This window comes from Acomys minous (genome assembly GCF_964271855.1).
Source record: "Acomys minous genome assembly, chromosome: 2".
Taxonomy (NCBI): Eukaryota; Metazoa; Chordata; class Mammalia; order Rodentia; family Muridae; genus Acomys; species Acomys minous.
The window spans coordinates 61296247-61305077 of record NC_140484.1 but is presented as its reverse complement, the minus strand read 5'-3'; the positions used below and the strand labels follow the sequence as shown (position 1 = coordinate 61305077).

General features: G+C 46.2%; 1 long non-coding RNA gene across 1 annotated transcript; it reads right to left on the bottom strand.

Moving 5' to 3' along the window:
- Positions 1-1473: 1473 nt before the first annotated feature.
- Positions 1474-5849, bottom strand: LOC311585180. Its single transcript, XR_014775125.1, has 3 exons — positions 5727-5849; positions 2826-2925; positions 1474-1594 (listed from the first exon to the last, which is right to left on the bottom strand). It is a non-coding gene; the product is annotated as an uncharacterized lncRNA (long non-coding RNA).
- Between the last annotated feature and the right edge of the window lie 2982 nt (positions 5850-8831).

Below are 8831 nucleotides of genomic sequence, written 5' to 3'. Positions count from 1 at the left end.
CTCTGTGAAACCATATTATGCAAAAGAACTGTGAGTACCTAGTCCCACCTTGCTTAGGTAATTTATAGTTGAAAAATAGCCGGCCCTCTTCAGTCCCACTGGCTGGTAACAACACAGCCAAGAGTTATAATTGCATTCGTCGTGATTTTGCTGCCACTGGATTTTGGTTAATGGGGTAACTTACAATTTTACACTTCAAAATATCAGCATCCGTTCAAACTGAGTACATTAAGAGCAATTAGAGGAGATTATGGATTTGAAATGAAGAAGGAGATACATTAATATGTCTAATTACTATGTTAATTAGACACCCGGGCCATAATATTTCATACGTAAATGGTAATGTTGATGGAGCTGTAATTACTATTATTGGTAGAAGTATTACGGTGCGCAAAATGAATCTCTGCTATTCTGCTCAGCAGTAAATAACAGCCTGGTCCTTGGGGGATCTATGTGTAAATCTGCCAGTCCCTGCCTTTCAGGGGCCCCAGTGACTTAGGGATTGGTTAGTAGAAAACTCAGGGTGAATGTTAGTAGCCCTGTCATATGCTGCTTGACTGTGGACGTCTGATGCGTTTGTGAAAGAGTGTGGCTGAGGAATTTCAAGGAAGTTGCTGGACTCTTGTCTTTTAGTGCCCTGGGAAGTCAATGTTTTAAATCATATGATAGTTGCTGCAGCTTTCCAAGTCTGGACTGATGCAGTTGGGTGTCGGCCAACGGGGGCTGCCTAGGATGCCTGGATCACAGGAGGAGTTGTGGTAGTATTAATGTCAGGGATGGGAAAACATTACCAGGTAGAGTGCCCCAGGTTTGACAAGAGATTTTCTGACTTTAAAACTCACAGTTCAAGCCAGATGTGGCGTCTCAAATCTGCAATTATAACACTTGGGGAGCTAAGGCAGGAGGATTTCCCTGAGTTTGAGGCCATCCTGGATTATGTAATGAATTCCTGGCTATCCTGAGCTAAGAGACTTCGTCTCAAAGAAACAGGAAAACAAAACAGCCTCAGGAGCCTCACATGCTGGGGTCCCATTCTAGCTTGAAAAGGGAATATAAAGTCACACACTCCAGAAACCTTATCTATCCCAGGAAAGCCATGTCTCAGCCCACTCTGGGTGCCCCACATCACACTTCCAGTGACTAAGATGATGCCTTGGCCTGTGGGATTGGTCACATGCCCAGCCAGCCTAGGCCATGAGATCCCAACTGCATGACATGGGCTACTGTTTGCAATGTGGCTTTGTGTACTACAGCAGCAAGAAGGAGTAAATGAAAGACTTTGGATCCCAGGATAATTTTGAACGCATACTTCATATCTGGTTTTTAAACATGGCCTTGGCCTTGCAGGAGATCCCTAAGGTATGAGCTTAACCATCATGCTGTAGAAGAAAAGTGCAGACCCCGTGCTTGAGAGTCCTTGAACTCAGGACACCTTCCAGTCAGGGGTAGGAGCCCCTCAATGACTCACCTGGTGTCCACTTTACTTCCTGTTTGAAATGTCATCCAAGGCACACAGGCTCAACTTGAGTCACTCTTCAAGTATCAGGCCCCATGGCTGCTTACTTCCTCTGTGGCATAGACGAACTTTTCCCATCTACCATCCCCAGAGATACAGGCGGGACGGTGGGGATAAGTAAAAGGGTCTGATTTCTCTAAGCCAACTTGGCAAAATCTTCAGCCCACCTGAAACCATGGGACACAATTTTTTTTTCTGTAGATTTTGAGCCCTCTACAGAGTAATAGGAAGCAAAGCAATGGACTGGCTAGTTCCTCAGTTTCCCGGATGTCTCTGCTCTTGGCTGGGTGAGGACTCATCTTGATGAGCCTAAGTCTTGTCCTTTCTGAGCACAGCTCCTTGGTCTTTTGTTTGATCCTATGAACTTCTTTCTTATCCCCCGCCACCCCAACTCCTCAAATGCTCAGATCTCCCAGGTTGGCTAAAATTGTTGTCAACCAAAGACCCCTGCAATTTGCATAGATTCTGGCTTTGCAGTGTATCAGGGCCAGACAAGGCCTGACATCTCTAAACTGCACCCTTGCAATTATTGCGCCCTGTTCTTTCTAGCCTGGTCAGACAGTGAGCTCAAAGCCATTAGGATTCAGTGGTAAATGTTATTCACATAAGTCATTAACATTTTAGTTTTCTAAAAATAAAATAATTATATTTAAAAAATAAAAAGGACTCAGTGATAAACAAATTCTGCATGTGGTTTGCAGTGATCTCTGCCCTGCAGAGAATGGAAATGGGTCTCCTGGCTTCTGGAGGCTTCTAAGTGACCATGCCTCCAGGTAGGGACTGAGCAACTAGACTAATATCCTGATGTCACTTCAAGCCCTCAAACCCTCAGAAGTACCCATTCTCTTTCCACCTTCTGTTCCCCTTCCTGGCATGTGTCTGTCTCCAGAGACTGGTTTCCAGAGAGCACCAGGCTTCAGGACACACAGCCTCAACTGGAGTCATCCACTCTTCAAGTATCAGACTTTTGGTTGCTTACTTCCCCTGTAGCATAGAAAAGACTTTAATTGCTCTTCTGCCAGCTCAGCCAGATGACCCAGTTAAAATAGTCCTCATTCCCCGGAGAGTTTCTTACCTGCCACTATTTTTATGTAACAATTGCTTAAAAAAAAAAAAAGAAAGAAAGAAAGAAAGAAAGAAAGAAAGAAAAGAAACTAATTCAGGATGAATGTAAGTAAAAGTAGAGTGTGGGAGGAGCAAGGAGGCAGAGGAAATAGAAATAAAAACAGTACCCATGGCTTAGGAAGTCTGGGAGGCCAAGCAGAAGGGTCTCAGGCCAGTTACTCTGGTCCGTGAGTGGCTACCATACCTGCCTAGTATTCTTCGTGACCAGTGGGTGTGTAACCACATCCGAGCTGCTGGAAACTTGCGTTTCCTTGTGATCTGGAAGCATTTCTCACTTCAAGGCTCTTGTGAAAGGCAAAGGAAGAAGGAAAGGACATTTTAGTCCCCTCCAAGTAGGAGGGACATCTGGGCATGCCTGGGGGTGCATGGGCTTGTTGCTGTCATTACTAGGGAGTGGTGTGTGTGTGTTAGTGCTTTAGCTGAATATTCGACAGAAAGAGCATGTGACTTACAAGGGTCGGGTAGTTGGGAATTCTAGCAGTTTTGTTTGGTACCTAAAGGTGATGGATCATCTTTTCAATGAGACTTTGGGCAGAGCTGTCATGTTCCAGACTATCTATTGTTAAGGGGAAGGTGCCCATTGTCAGTCACTTCTGTCTGGCTTCACATTCCTTAGAGATCTTAGCGGCAACTTAAAAAGAAAATGCTCCTGCTGATTAATTGGATGCTGGGAAACGATCTTTTCCCTTGTCTTTGATACTTTTATTCATTCTTTGAACACTCAGCTGCCCAGACAATGCGTGTGTTATTCTGCATGTCTCAGCTCGGCTCACTGACACTCAAAAGATGGATGCAGCTGGCTGGCTTCACTCATAGAGAGTCCACTATGCAGCAAGCATCTGTTATTTTCCTTCAGAGAACAGTGAGGGATGCTCAGCCAGACTTCGGGGTCAGGGGTGGGGTCAGTGATGGCAGCCTTAGCAAGAGGAGCAGGTGGGTGGTGGGTCGTGGAGGGAAGAAGGTGCCTAAGGTCCGTGATTATTTTCTAGGCCCATACTGCCAGGCGGAGGAGCTGAAAAAGTGACCCCAGTGACATCACAGGCCCTCAGGCTCAGACCAGCTTTCATAGCCCCACTGTCACTCACTGTCACTCACTCCATGTCATGAGTAGCGATTGCACTCAAGAGCAGGCTTTCAGCTTTCAATATAAGTCAGACTTTGTCAAATTCTCTGTAAGGAGGTTGGAGCATCCTATGGATCCACCTCTCCAGATAGAGGCTTCCTCCCAAGCAGTCACCTGCCATGTGTTACTTACAGGCAAAGTGGGGCTTCTGACCACAGAATCTGCTTAGAGTAGGGCAGTCCTTAAAAAAAAATACTTAACCAGGTTTGTCACTAAGACATCAGCAGTGGAGATACAATTAAACCACAAGGAACACACAAATCATACTAAAAGTGAGCAGAAAATGGGTAAACAGAACAAAGAAGAATCGAGAAAACAAGAAAATAGCTGGTAAATGGAGTTCTTCAAACTACAACTAGATAAATAACGGTATTAAGTGAAAAATGTCATAAACATCATAAGCCTGCACTAAACACCTTAAGCGATGGGATGATCTGGCTGCAGGAAGAAGGAAGACCTGGTACTGGGCTATGCTGAATTTGCAGGTGGGAATGGGTGGAACCGTGCAGACAGGGGTCTCAGCCAAGGCGACTTATAAGAGAAAACACTTAATTGGGAGCTTCCTTACCATTTCAGAGGGTTAATCCTTTATCATTATGGTGGGGACAATGGTGGCAGGTGGGTGGCTGAGAGCTTTACATCCTGATCCATAGGCAGCAGGCAGAGGGAGAGAGGGGGTGGAGAGGAAATCTGAGCCTGGTGTGGCCTTTGAAAACCTCAAAGCCCATGCCCCTAGTGACACACACCTCCTCCAACAAGGCTAGACCTTCTAATTCTTCCCAAAACTGTTCTGCTAACTTGGGGACCAAGCACTCAAGCACATTAGCCTATTGGGGCCACTGCACCACCACAATGGGAGAGGAGGCAGATGCTGGCTTAAGGAACTTTGGAACAACCTCCCATCCATCACGTAGGGCAGACCTCAGAACAAGAATAGTCTCTGGACAAAAAGGGATGTTCTATGGAAACAGAGGTCAATTAGTCAAAAGCCGTGATCCCGAGTGTGCAGGCAGCTAATAAAAGCACTCTTAAGTATGTGAAGCACATACTGATTGGACTGAAAAAAAGGAGACAGATCCATAATTACAGTGGATGATAACCTTCACCTTGTAATCAATGCAGCGGGTAAACAGAATCAGCAAGGGCCTGAGACGGAGCCGCGCTCTGCCAACTATATTTGATGACACTCAGGACACTGATGCCACAGCGGCAGTGACGGCAGTGGCACGGATGGCTTTGCTGAGCCAATGTGGGGCAGATACCAGCAACTCATGATGTAGAAAGAAACTTAAGTTGCAAAAAAAGTGTATTCTGTAGTCAGGAGAGAATTGGATGAGATTTCCGAAACCAAAGGATATTTAGAGAATGCCCTCATTAGGAAATCAAAGAACAGTCTCCCAAGAAGCTTGGGTAGGGGTCGGGGTGGGGTCAAAGAGGCTGAGACCCTGCTTCTCACTGAGTTAACTGAAAACACATCTAAACCTTGGGTTCTAAGGCTAACGTAATCCGTGAGAGAATTACACAGCATTAAATATTTATGCTAAAGAGAAAGGTTTCACCGTGAGAACAAAAGTTTCTTTCTTAAGTGACTAGAAAAGAACCAGTCAATACTAAACCAACCAGAAGCAGGAAATAGTCAAGCTAAAGGCAGCAGGAGGGGGACGGAGGATCGGACGGTCACCTTGGGGAGAATGGTGCTGCGGTTGGCTGCCTCCAGGACACAACCTGCAGCCACGCAGGGCAAGGCTATGCCGGGCATCACAGCTACCCAAGGGTAGTTTCAATGGGAAGGGAAAGGCTGGTTGAGCTGCTTGGTGTGGAACACACGCTTATTATAGAAGGCGCTACAGGAAACTGATGCCACTCTCAGAAGAAGTCACAGAAGAAATTCCAAGAGGCACAGACAGGCTTAAAGCAAAAACAAAAGAGCAGCTAAAGAGACAAGCGAGCACAGATACTTACTCTAGAGAGAAACAGAGCTTCGCTTTCTGCTTCCTTGGGCTCACGCAGAAGTTGCCGGGTTTGGGTCACGTGTCCTTTTCTGAGCCAATTACTGGTGAGGGAGACATGTGTTTTGATTGGACAAGCCAGGGTCCCAACCCTGGGCCTTGCCGTTGGGGGAGGTGATTTTTTTCCCCTCAGAGGGATATGGGTGCGGTGACTAGTAGAGAAGGGTAGAAGCTGAGCTGTGAGGGAGCTAGGAAAGAGGTGTCATGATGAAACAGGAGAATGTCCACTCCCTCAATGGATTACTGTTGCCGTTGCAACCAGTGGTCACAGATACAGTGTCTTAAAACAGCCGCTTCGTCTCTGGCAGTTCTAGTAGTCAGGAGTCCCGGATAAGTCTCTCTGAGCACGCTCCTCCAAGAATTCCAAGAAGCCACGCCCCACCCGCCCCTGCTTCCTTCCCTTTGCATGGCTTCTGCAGGTGGCAGAGATGCTCATCTTTTGACTCTAGCCTGCATCTTCCACCCAGCACAGTGGGCAGAGTCATTGCTCCATTACCTCTCTACACCTTTCTTTTCTCTTTGGCTCTTTCTTTCCTTTCTTTTGCTCCTTGCAAAGACCCTCGGATGGCTGTGGGTCCCTGGGATGATCCTGGATAGTTTTGCTATGCCAAGGTCTGCTGATAATAACATAGCTTGCTCGTCAAGCTTAATTCCCTTTGTCAGGTTGACAGGTCCTGAGGATCAAGATGTGGGCATCTTTGTGAGTATCAGCGTTCCTGATGCCACATTTAGATCTGTCTTTGGGCCAGGGAGTATGTATGGAGTGGTGGAGACAAGAGTAACTCTGGCTCCTGAGTCAAAGAGAATTTTAATAGGCCAGAGAAATGATGGGCTTTGCTCCAAGTTCATTGTCTGTCTGGGATTTTTTTTTTTCTGAGATATGGAGCAGGGAGATGGATCTTGAATGTCAGGCAGGCAAGGCAGACTGCAGTTGGAAGGTACTAAGCACCCTGAAAGATGGCTATTTCTCTAATTTGATTTGTATTAGGCAAGGTCACTCCAAAATTTGTCTCTAGAGGCAATATAAAAACTTAACCTATATCTGCATATTAGCCCAAGGGGCATGTCCCACGAAAGCCTTCACTTACCAGGAAACTGAGACAGAGGGGAGGACATTCTAGTGGGACTCTAGATGAGAGAATCATGGGAGAATGGCAAAGTAGAAGGATCCAGAGGGTCCTAGAAGCCTACAAGTAGAACATTATGATAGGCAGATTTGGGCTCAGGGGTCCCACTCAAACTAAGACACCAGCCAAGGACAATACAGGCGGTAAACCTTAAACCCCTACCCAGATCTAGACAATGGACAGAACACTCTCCACAGTAGAGTGGAGAGTGGGATATTACTTTCTCACATACTCTGGTGCCTCACCTTTGACCATGTCCCCTGGAGGGGGAGACCTGGTGGCACTCAGAGGAAGGACAGCAGGTTACCAAGAAGAGACTTGATACCCTATGAACATATACAGGGGGAGGTAATCCCCCTCAGGAACAGTCATAGGGGAGGGGAATAAGGGGGAAATGGGAGGGAGGGAAGAATGGGAGGATACAAGGGATGGGATAACCATTGAGATGTAACAAGAATAAATTAATAAAAGAGAAAAAAATAAAAAAAATTAAAAAAAAAAACTTAACCAAATTGGAGAGAAGACTCAGTAGTTAAGAAGAGCACTGGGTTCTCTTCCAGAGGTCCTGAATTCATTTCCCGGCAGCCACACGGTGGCTCACAACCATCTATAATGGGATCTGATGCCCTCTCTGACATGCTGGCATACATGCATGTAGAACACTCATATACATAAATAAATATATCTTTAAAAATGATAGAATTTATTTAAAAAAAAAAACCTAAAGAGCACAGCAAGGGAGCAGACTTGCTCTGGCATGGTAAGGGATGTGAAGAAAGTCTGGAATCATTCATGCTAAAGAAAGCCCTGGTTTGGGCGCCTGTAACAGCACCAGCCTATGAGAAACAGGTTGCTGCAAGACTCGGGCCTGCCGACGCTTTCGCTGGTTGTCTAGGCATCCTGTGATCACAGATGAACTAGGATGATAGTTCCCCCACAAACCAGGAGGTGGGTAGGCCATGCCAACAAGCTAAGGAGCCATGAGGGAGGTGATTTTTCTCCTGGAGAGAAAGTGAAAAGGTCAAAAGGTGTACTTGCCTCTGTGGGTGGGCCAGGCAGATCCACAGGGAGCCTGGTGCTCAGGGGTCTTCTGTTTGTTCTGTGACCACAAGAGGAGGCAGTGGATATGTGAGGTGTCTCTGCCTTCCAGTGACTAACAGATGAAGGGACGTAAGAAAGCTTTGAAGCCATGGAGAGTGATAAGCCCCCTTGTAAGCCTGCTGCTTATTCTACAGGCTGCAACCCTGAGGTTCTCAGACAGCATGCTGGACCTTGCAAAAATGTCTGACTGTAAGGTACTCCCTTCGTTGACTTTCTTTAGGATACGCTGAGGTTTGCTGAAGGGAGCTGTACGTCCTGATTACCAAGTGTGCATACTCACTGTGGTGCTGGGGGTGATCTCCTCCCTGCCTGACAAAGGGTTATAGTATGTGCATGTATATATGTGCGTGTGTGTGTGTGTGTGTGTGTGTGTGTGTGTGTGTGTTAATCATGCATGCAGATTCATTTTATGGCTCCAAGTGTTAAGGTCTAGAGGAAGCTGCACAAGCCACTCAGACACCAATCTCAGTTAGATATGGATGGTTTATTGAACACACGCCCAAGACTGATCATGATCAGAGACACAGAGTGGACTTGGGAGCCAAACTGTGACAACCAACATTCTCTAGAGATGGCTTATAAAAGCAAACACTGCAATTAGCTCGCATGGGGGGTGGGTAGGGACAGCGGAATGGGGTAGTCACCCCTGACTCAAGGTACTGTTGTTAATTAGACAAAGCAGTTCTAGCTGACCTTTAGTTTGATTGTTTGATTTGATATAGGTAGAGCCAGTTGTGCTTATGTTCGGGGAATTTCCAGGAGTACCAAGGCCATAGAGTATGATGAACATAAACATAGATTTTGGTCAAATTGACCTTTCCCAGACAGCT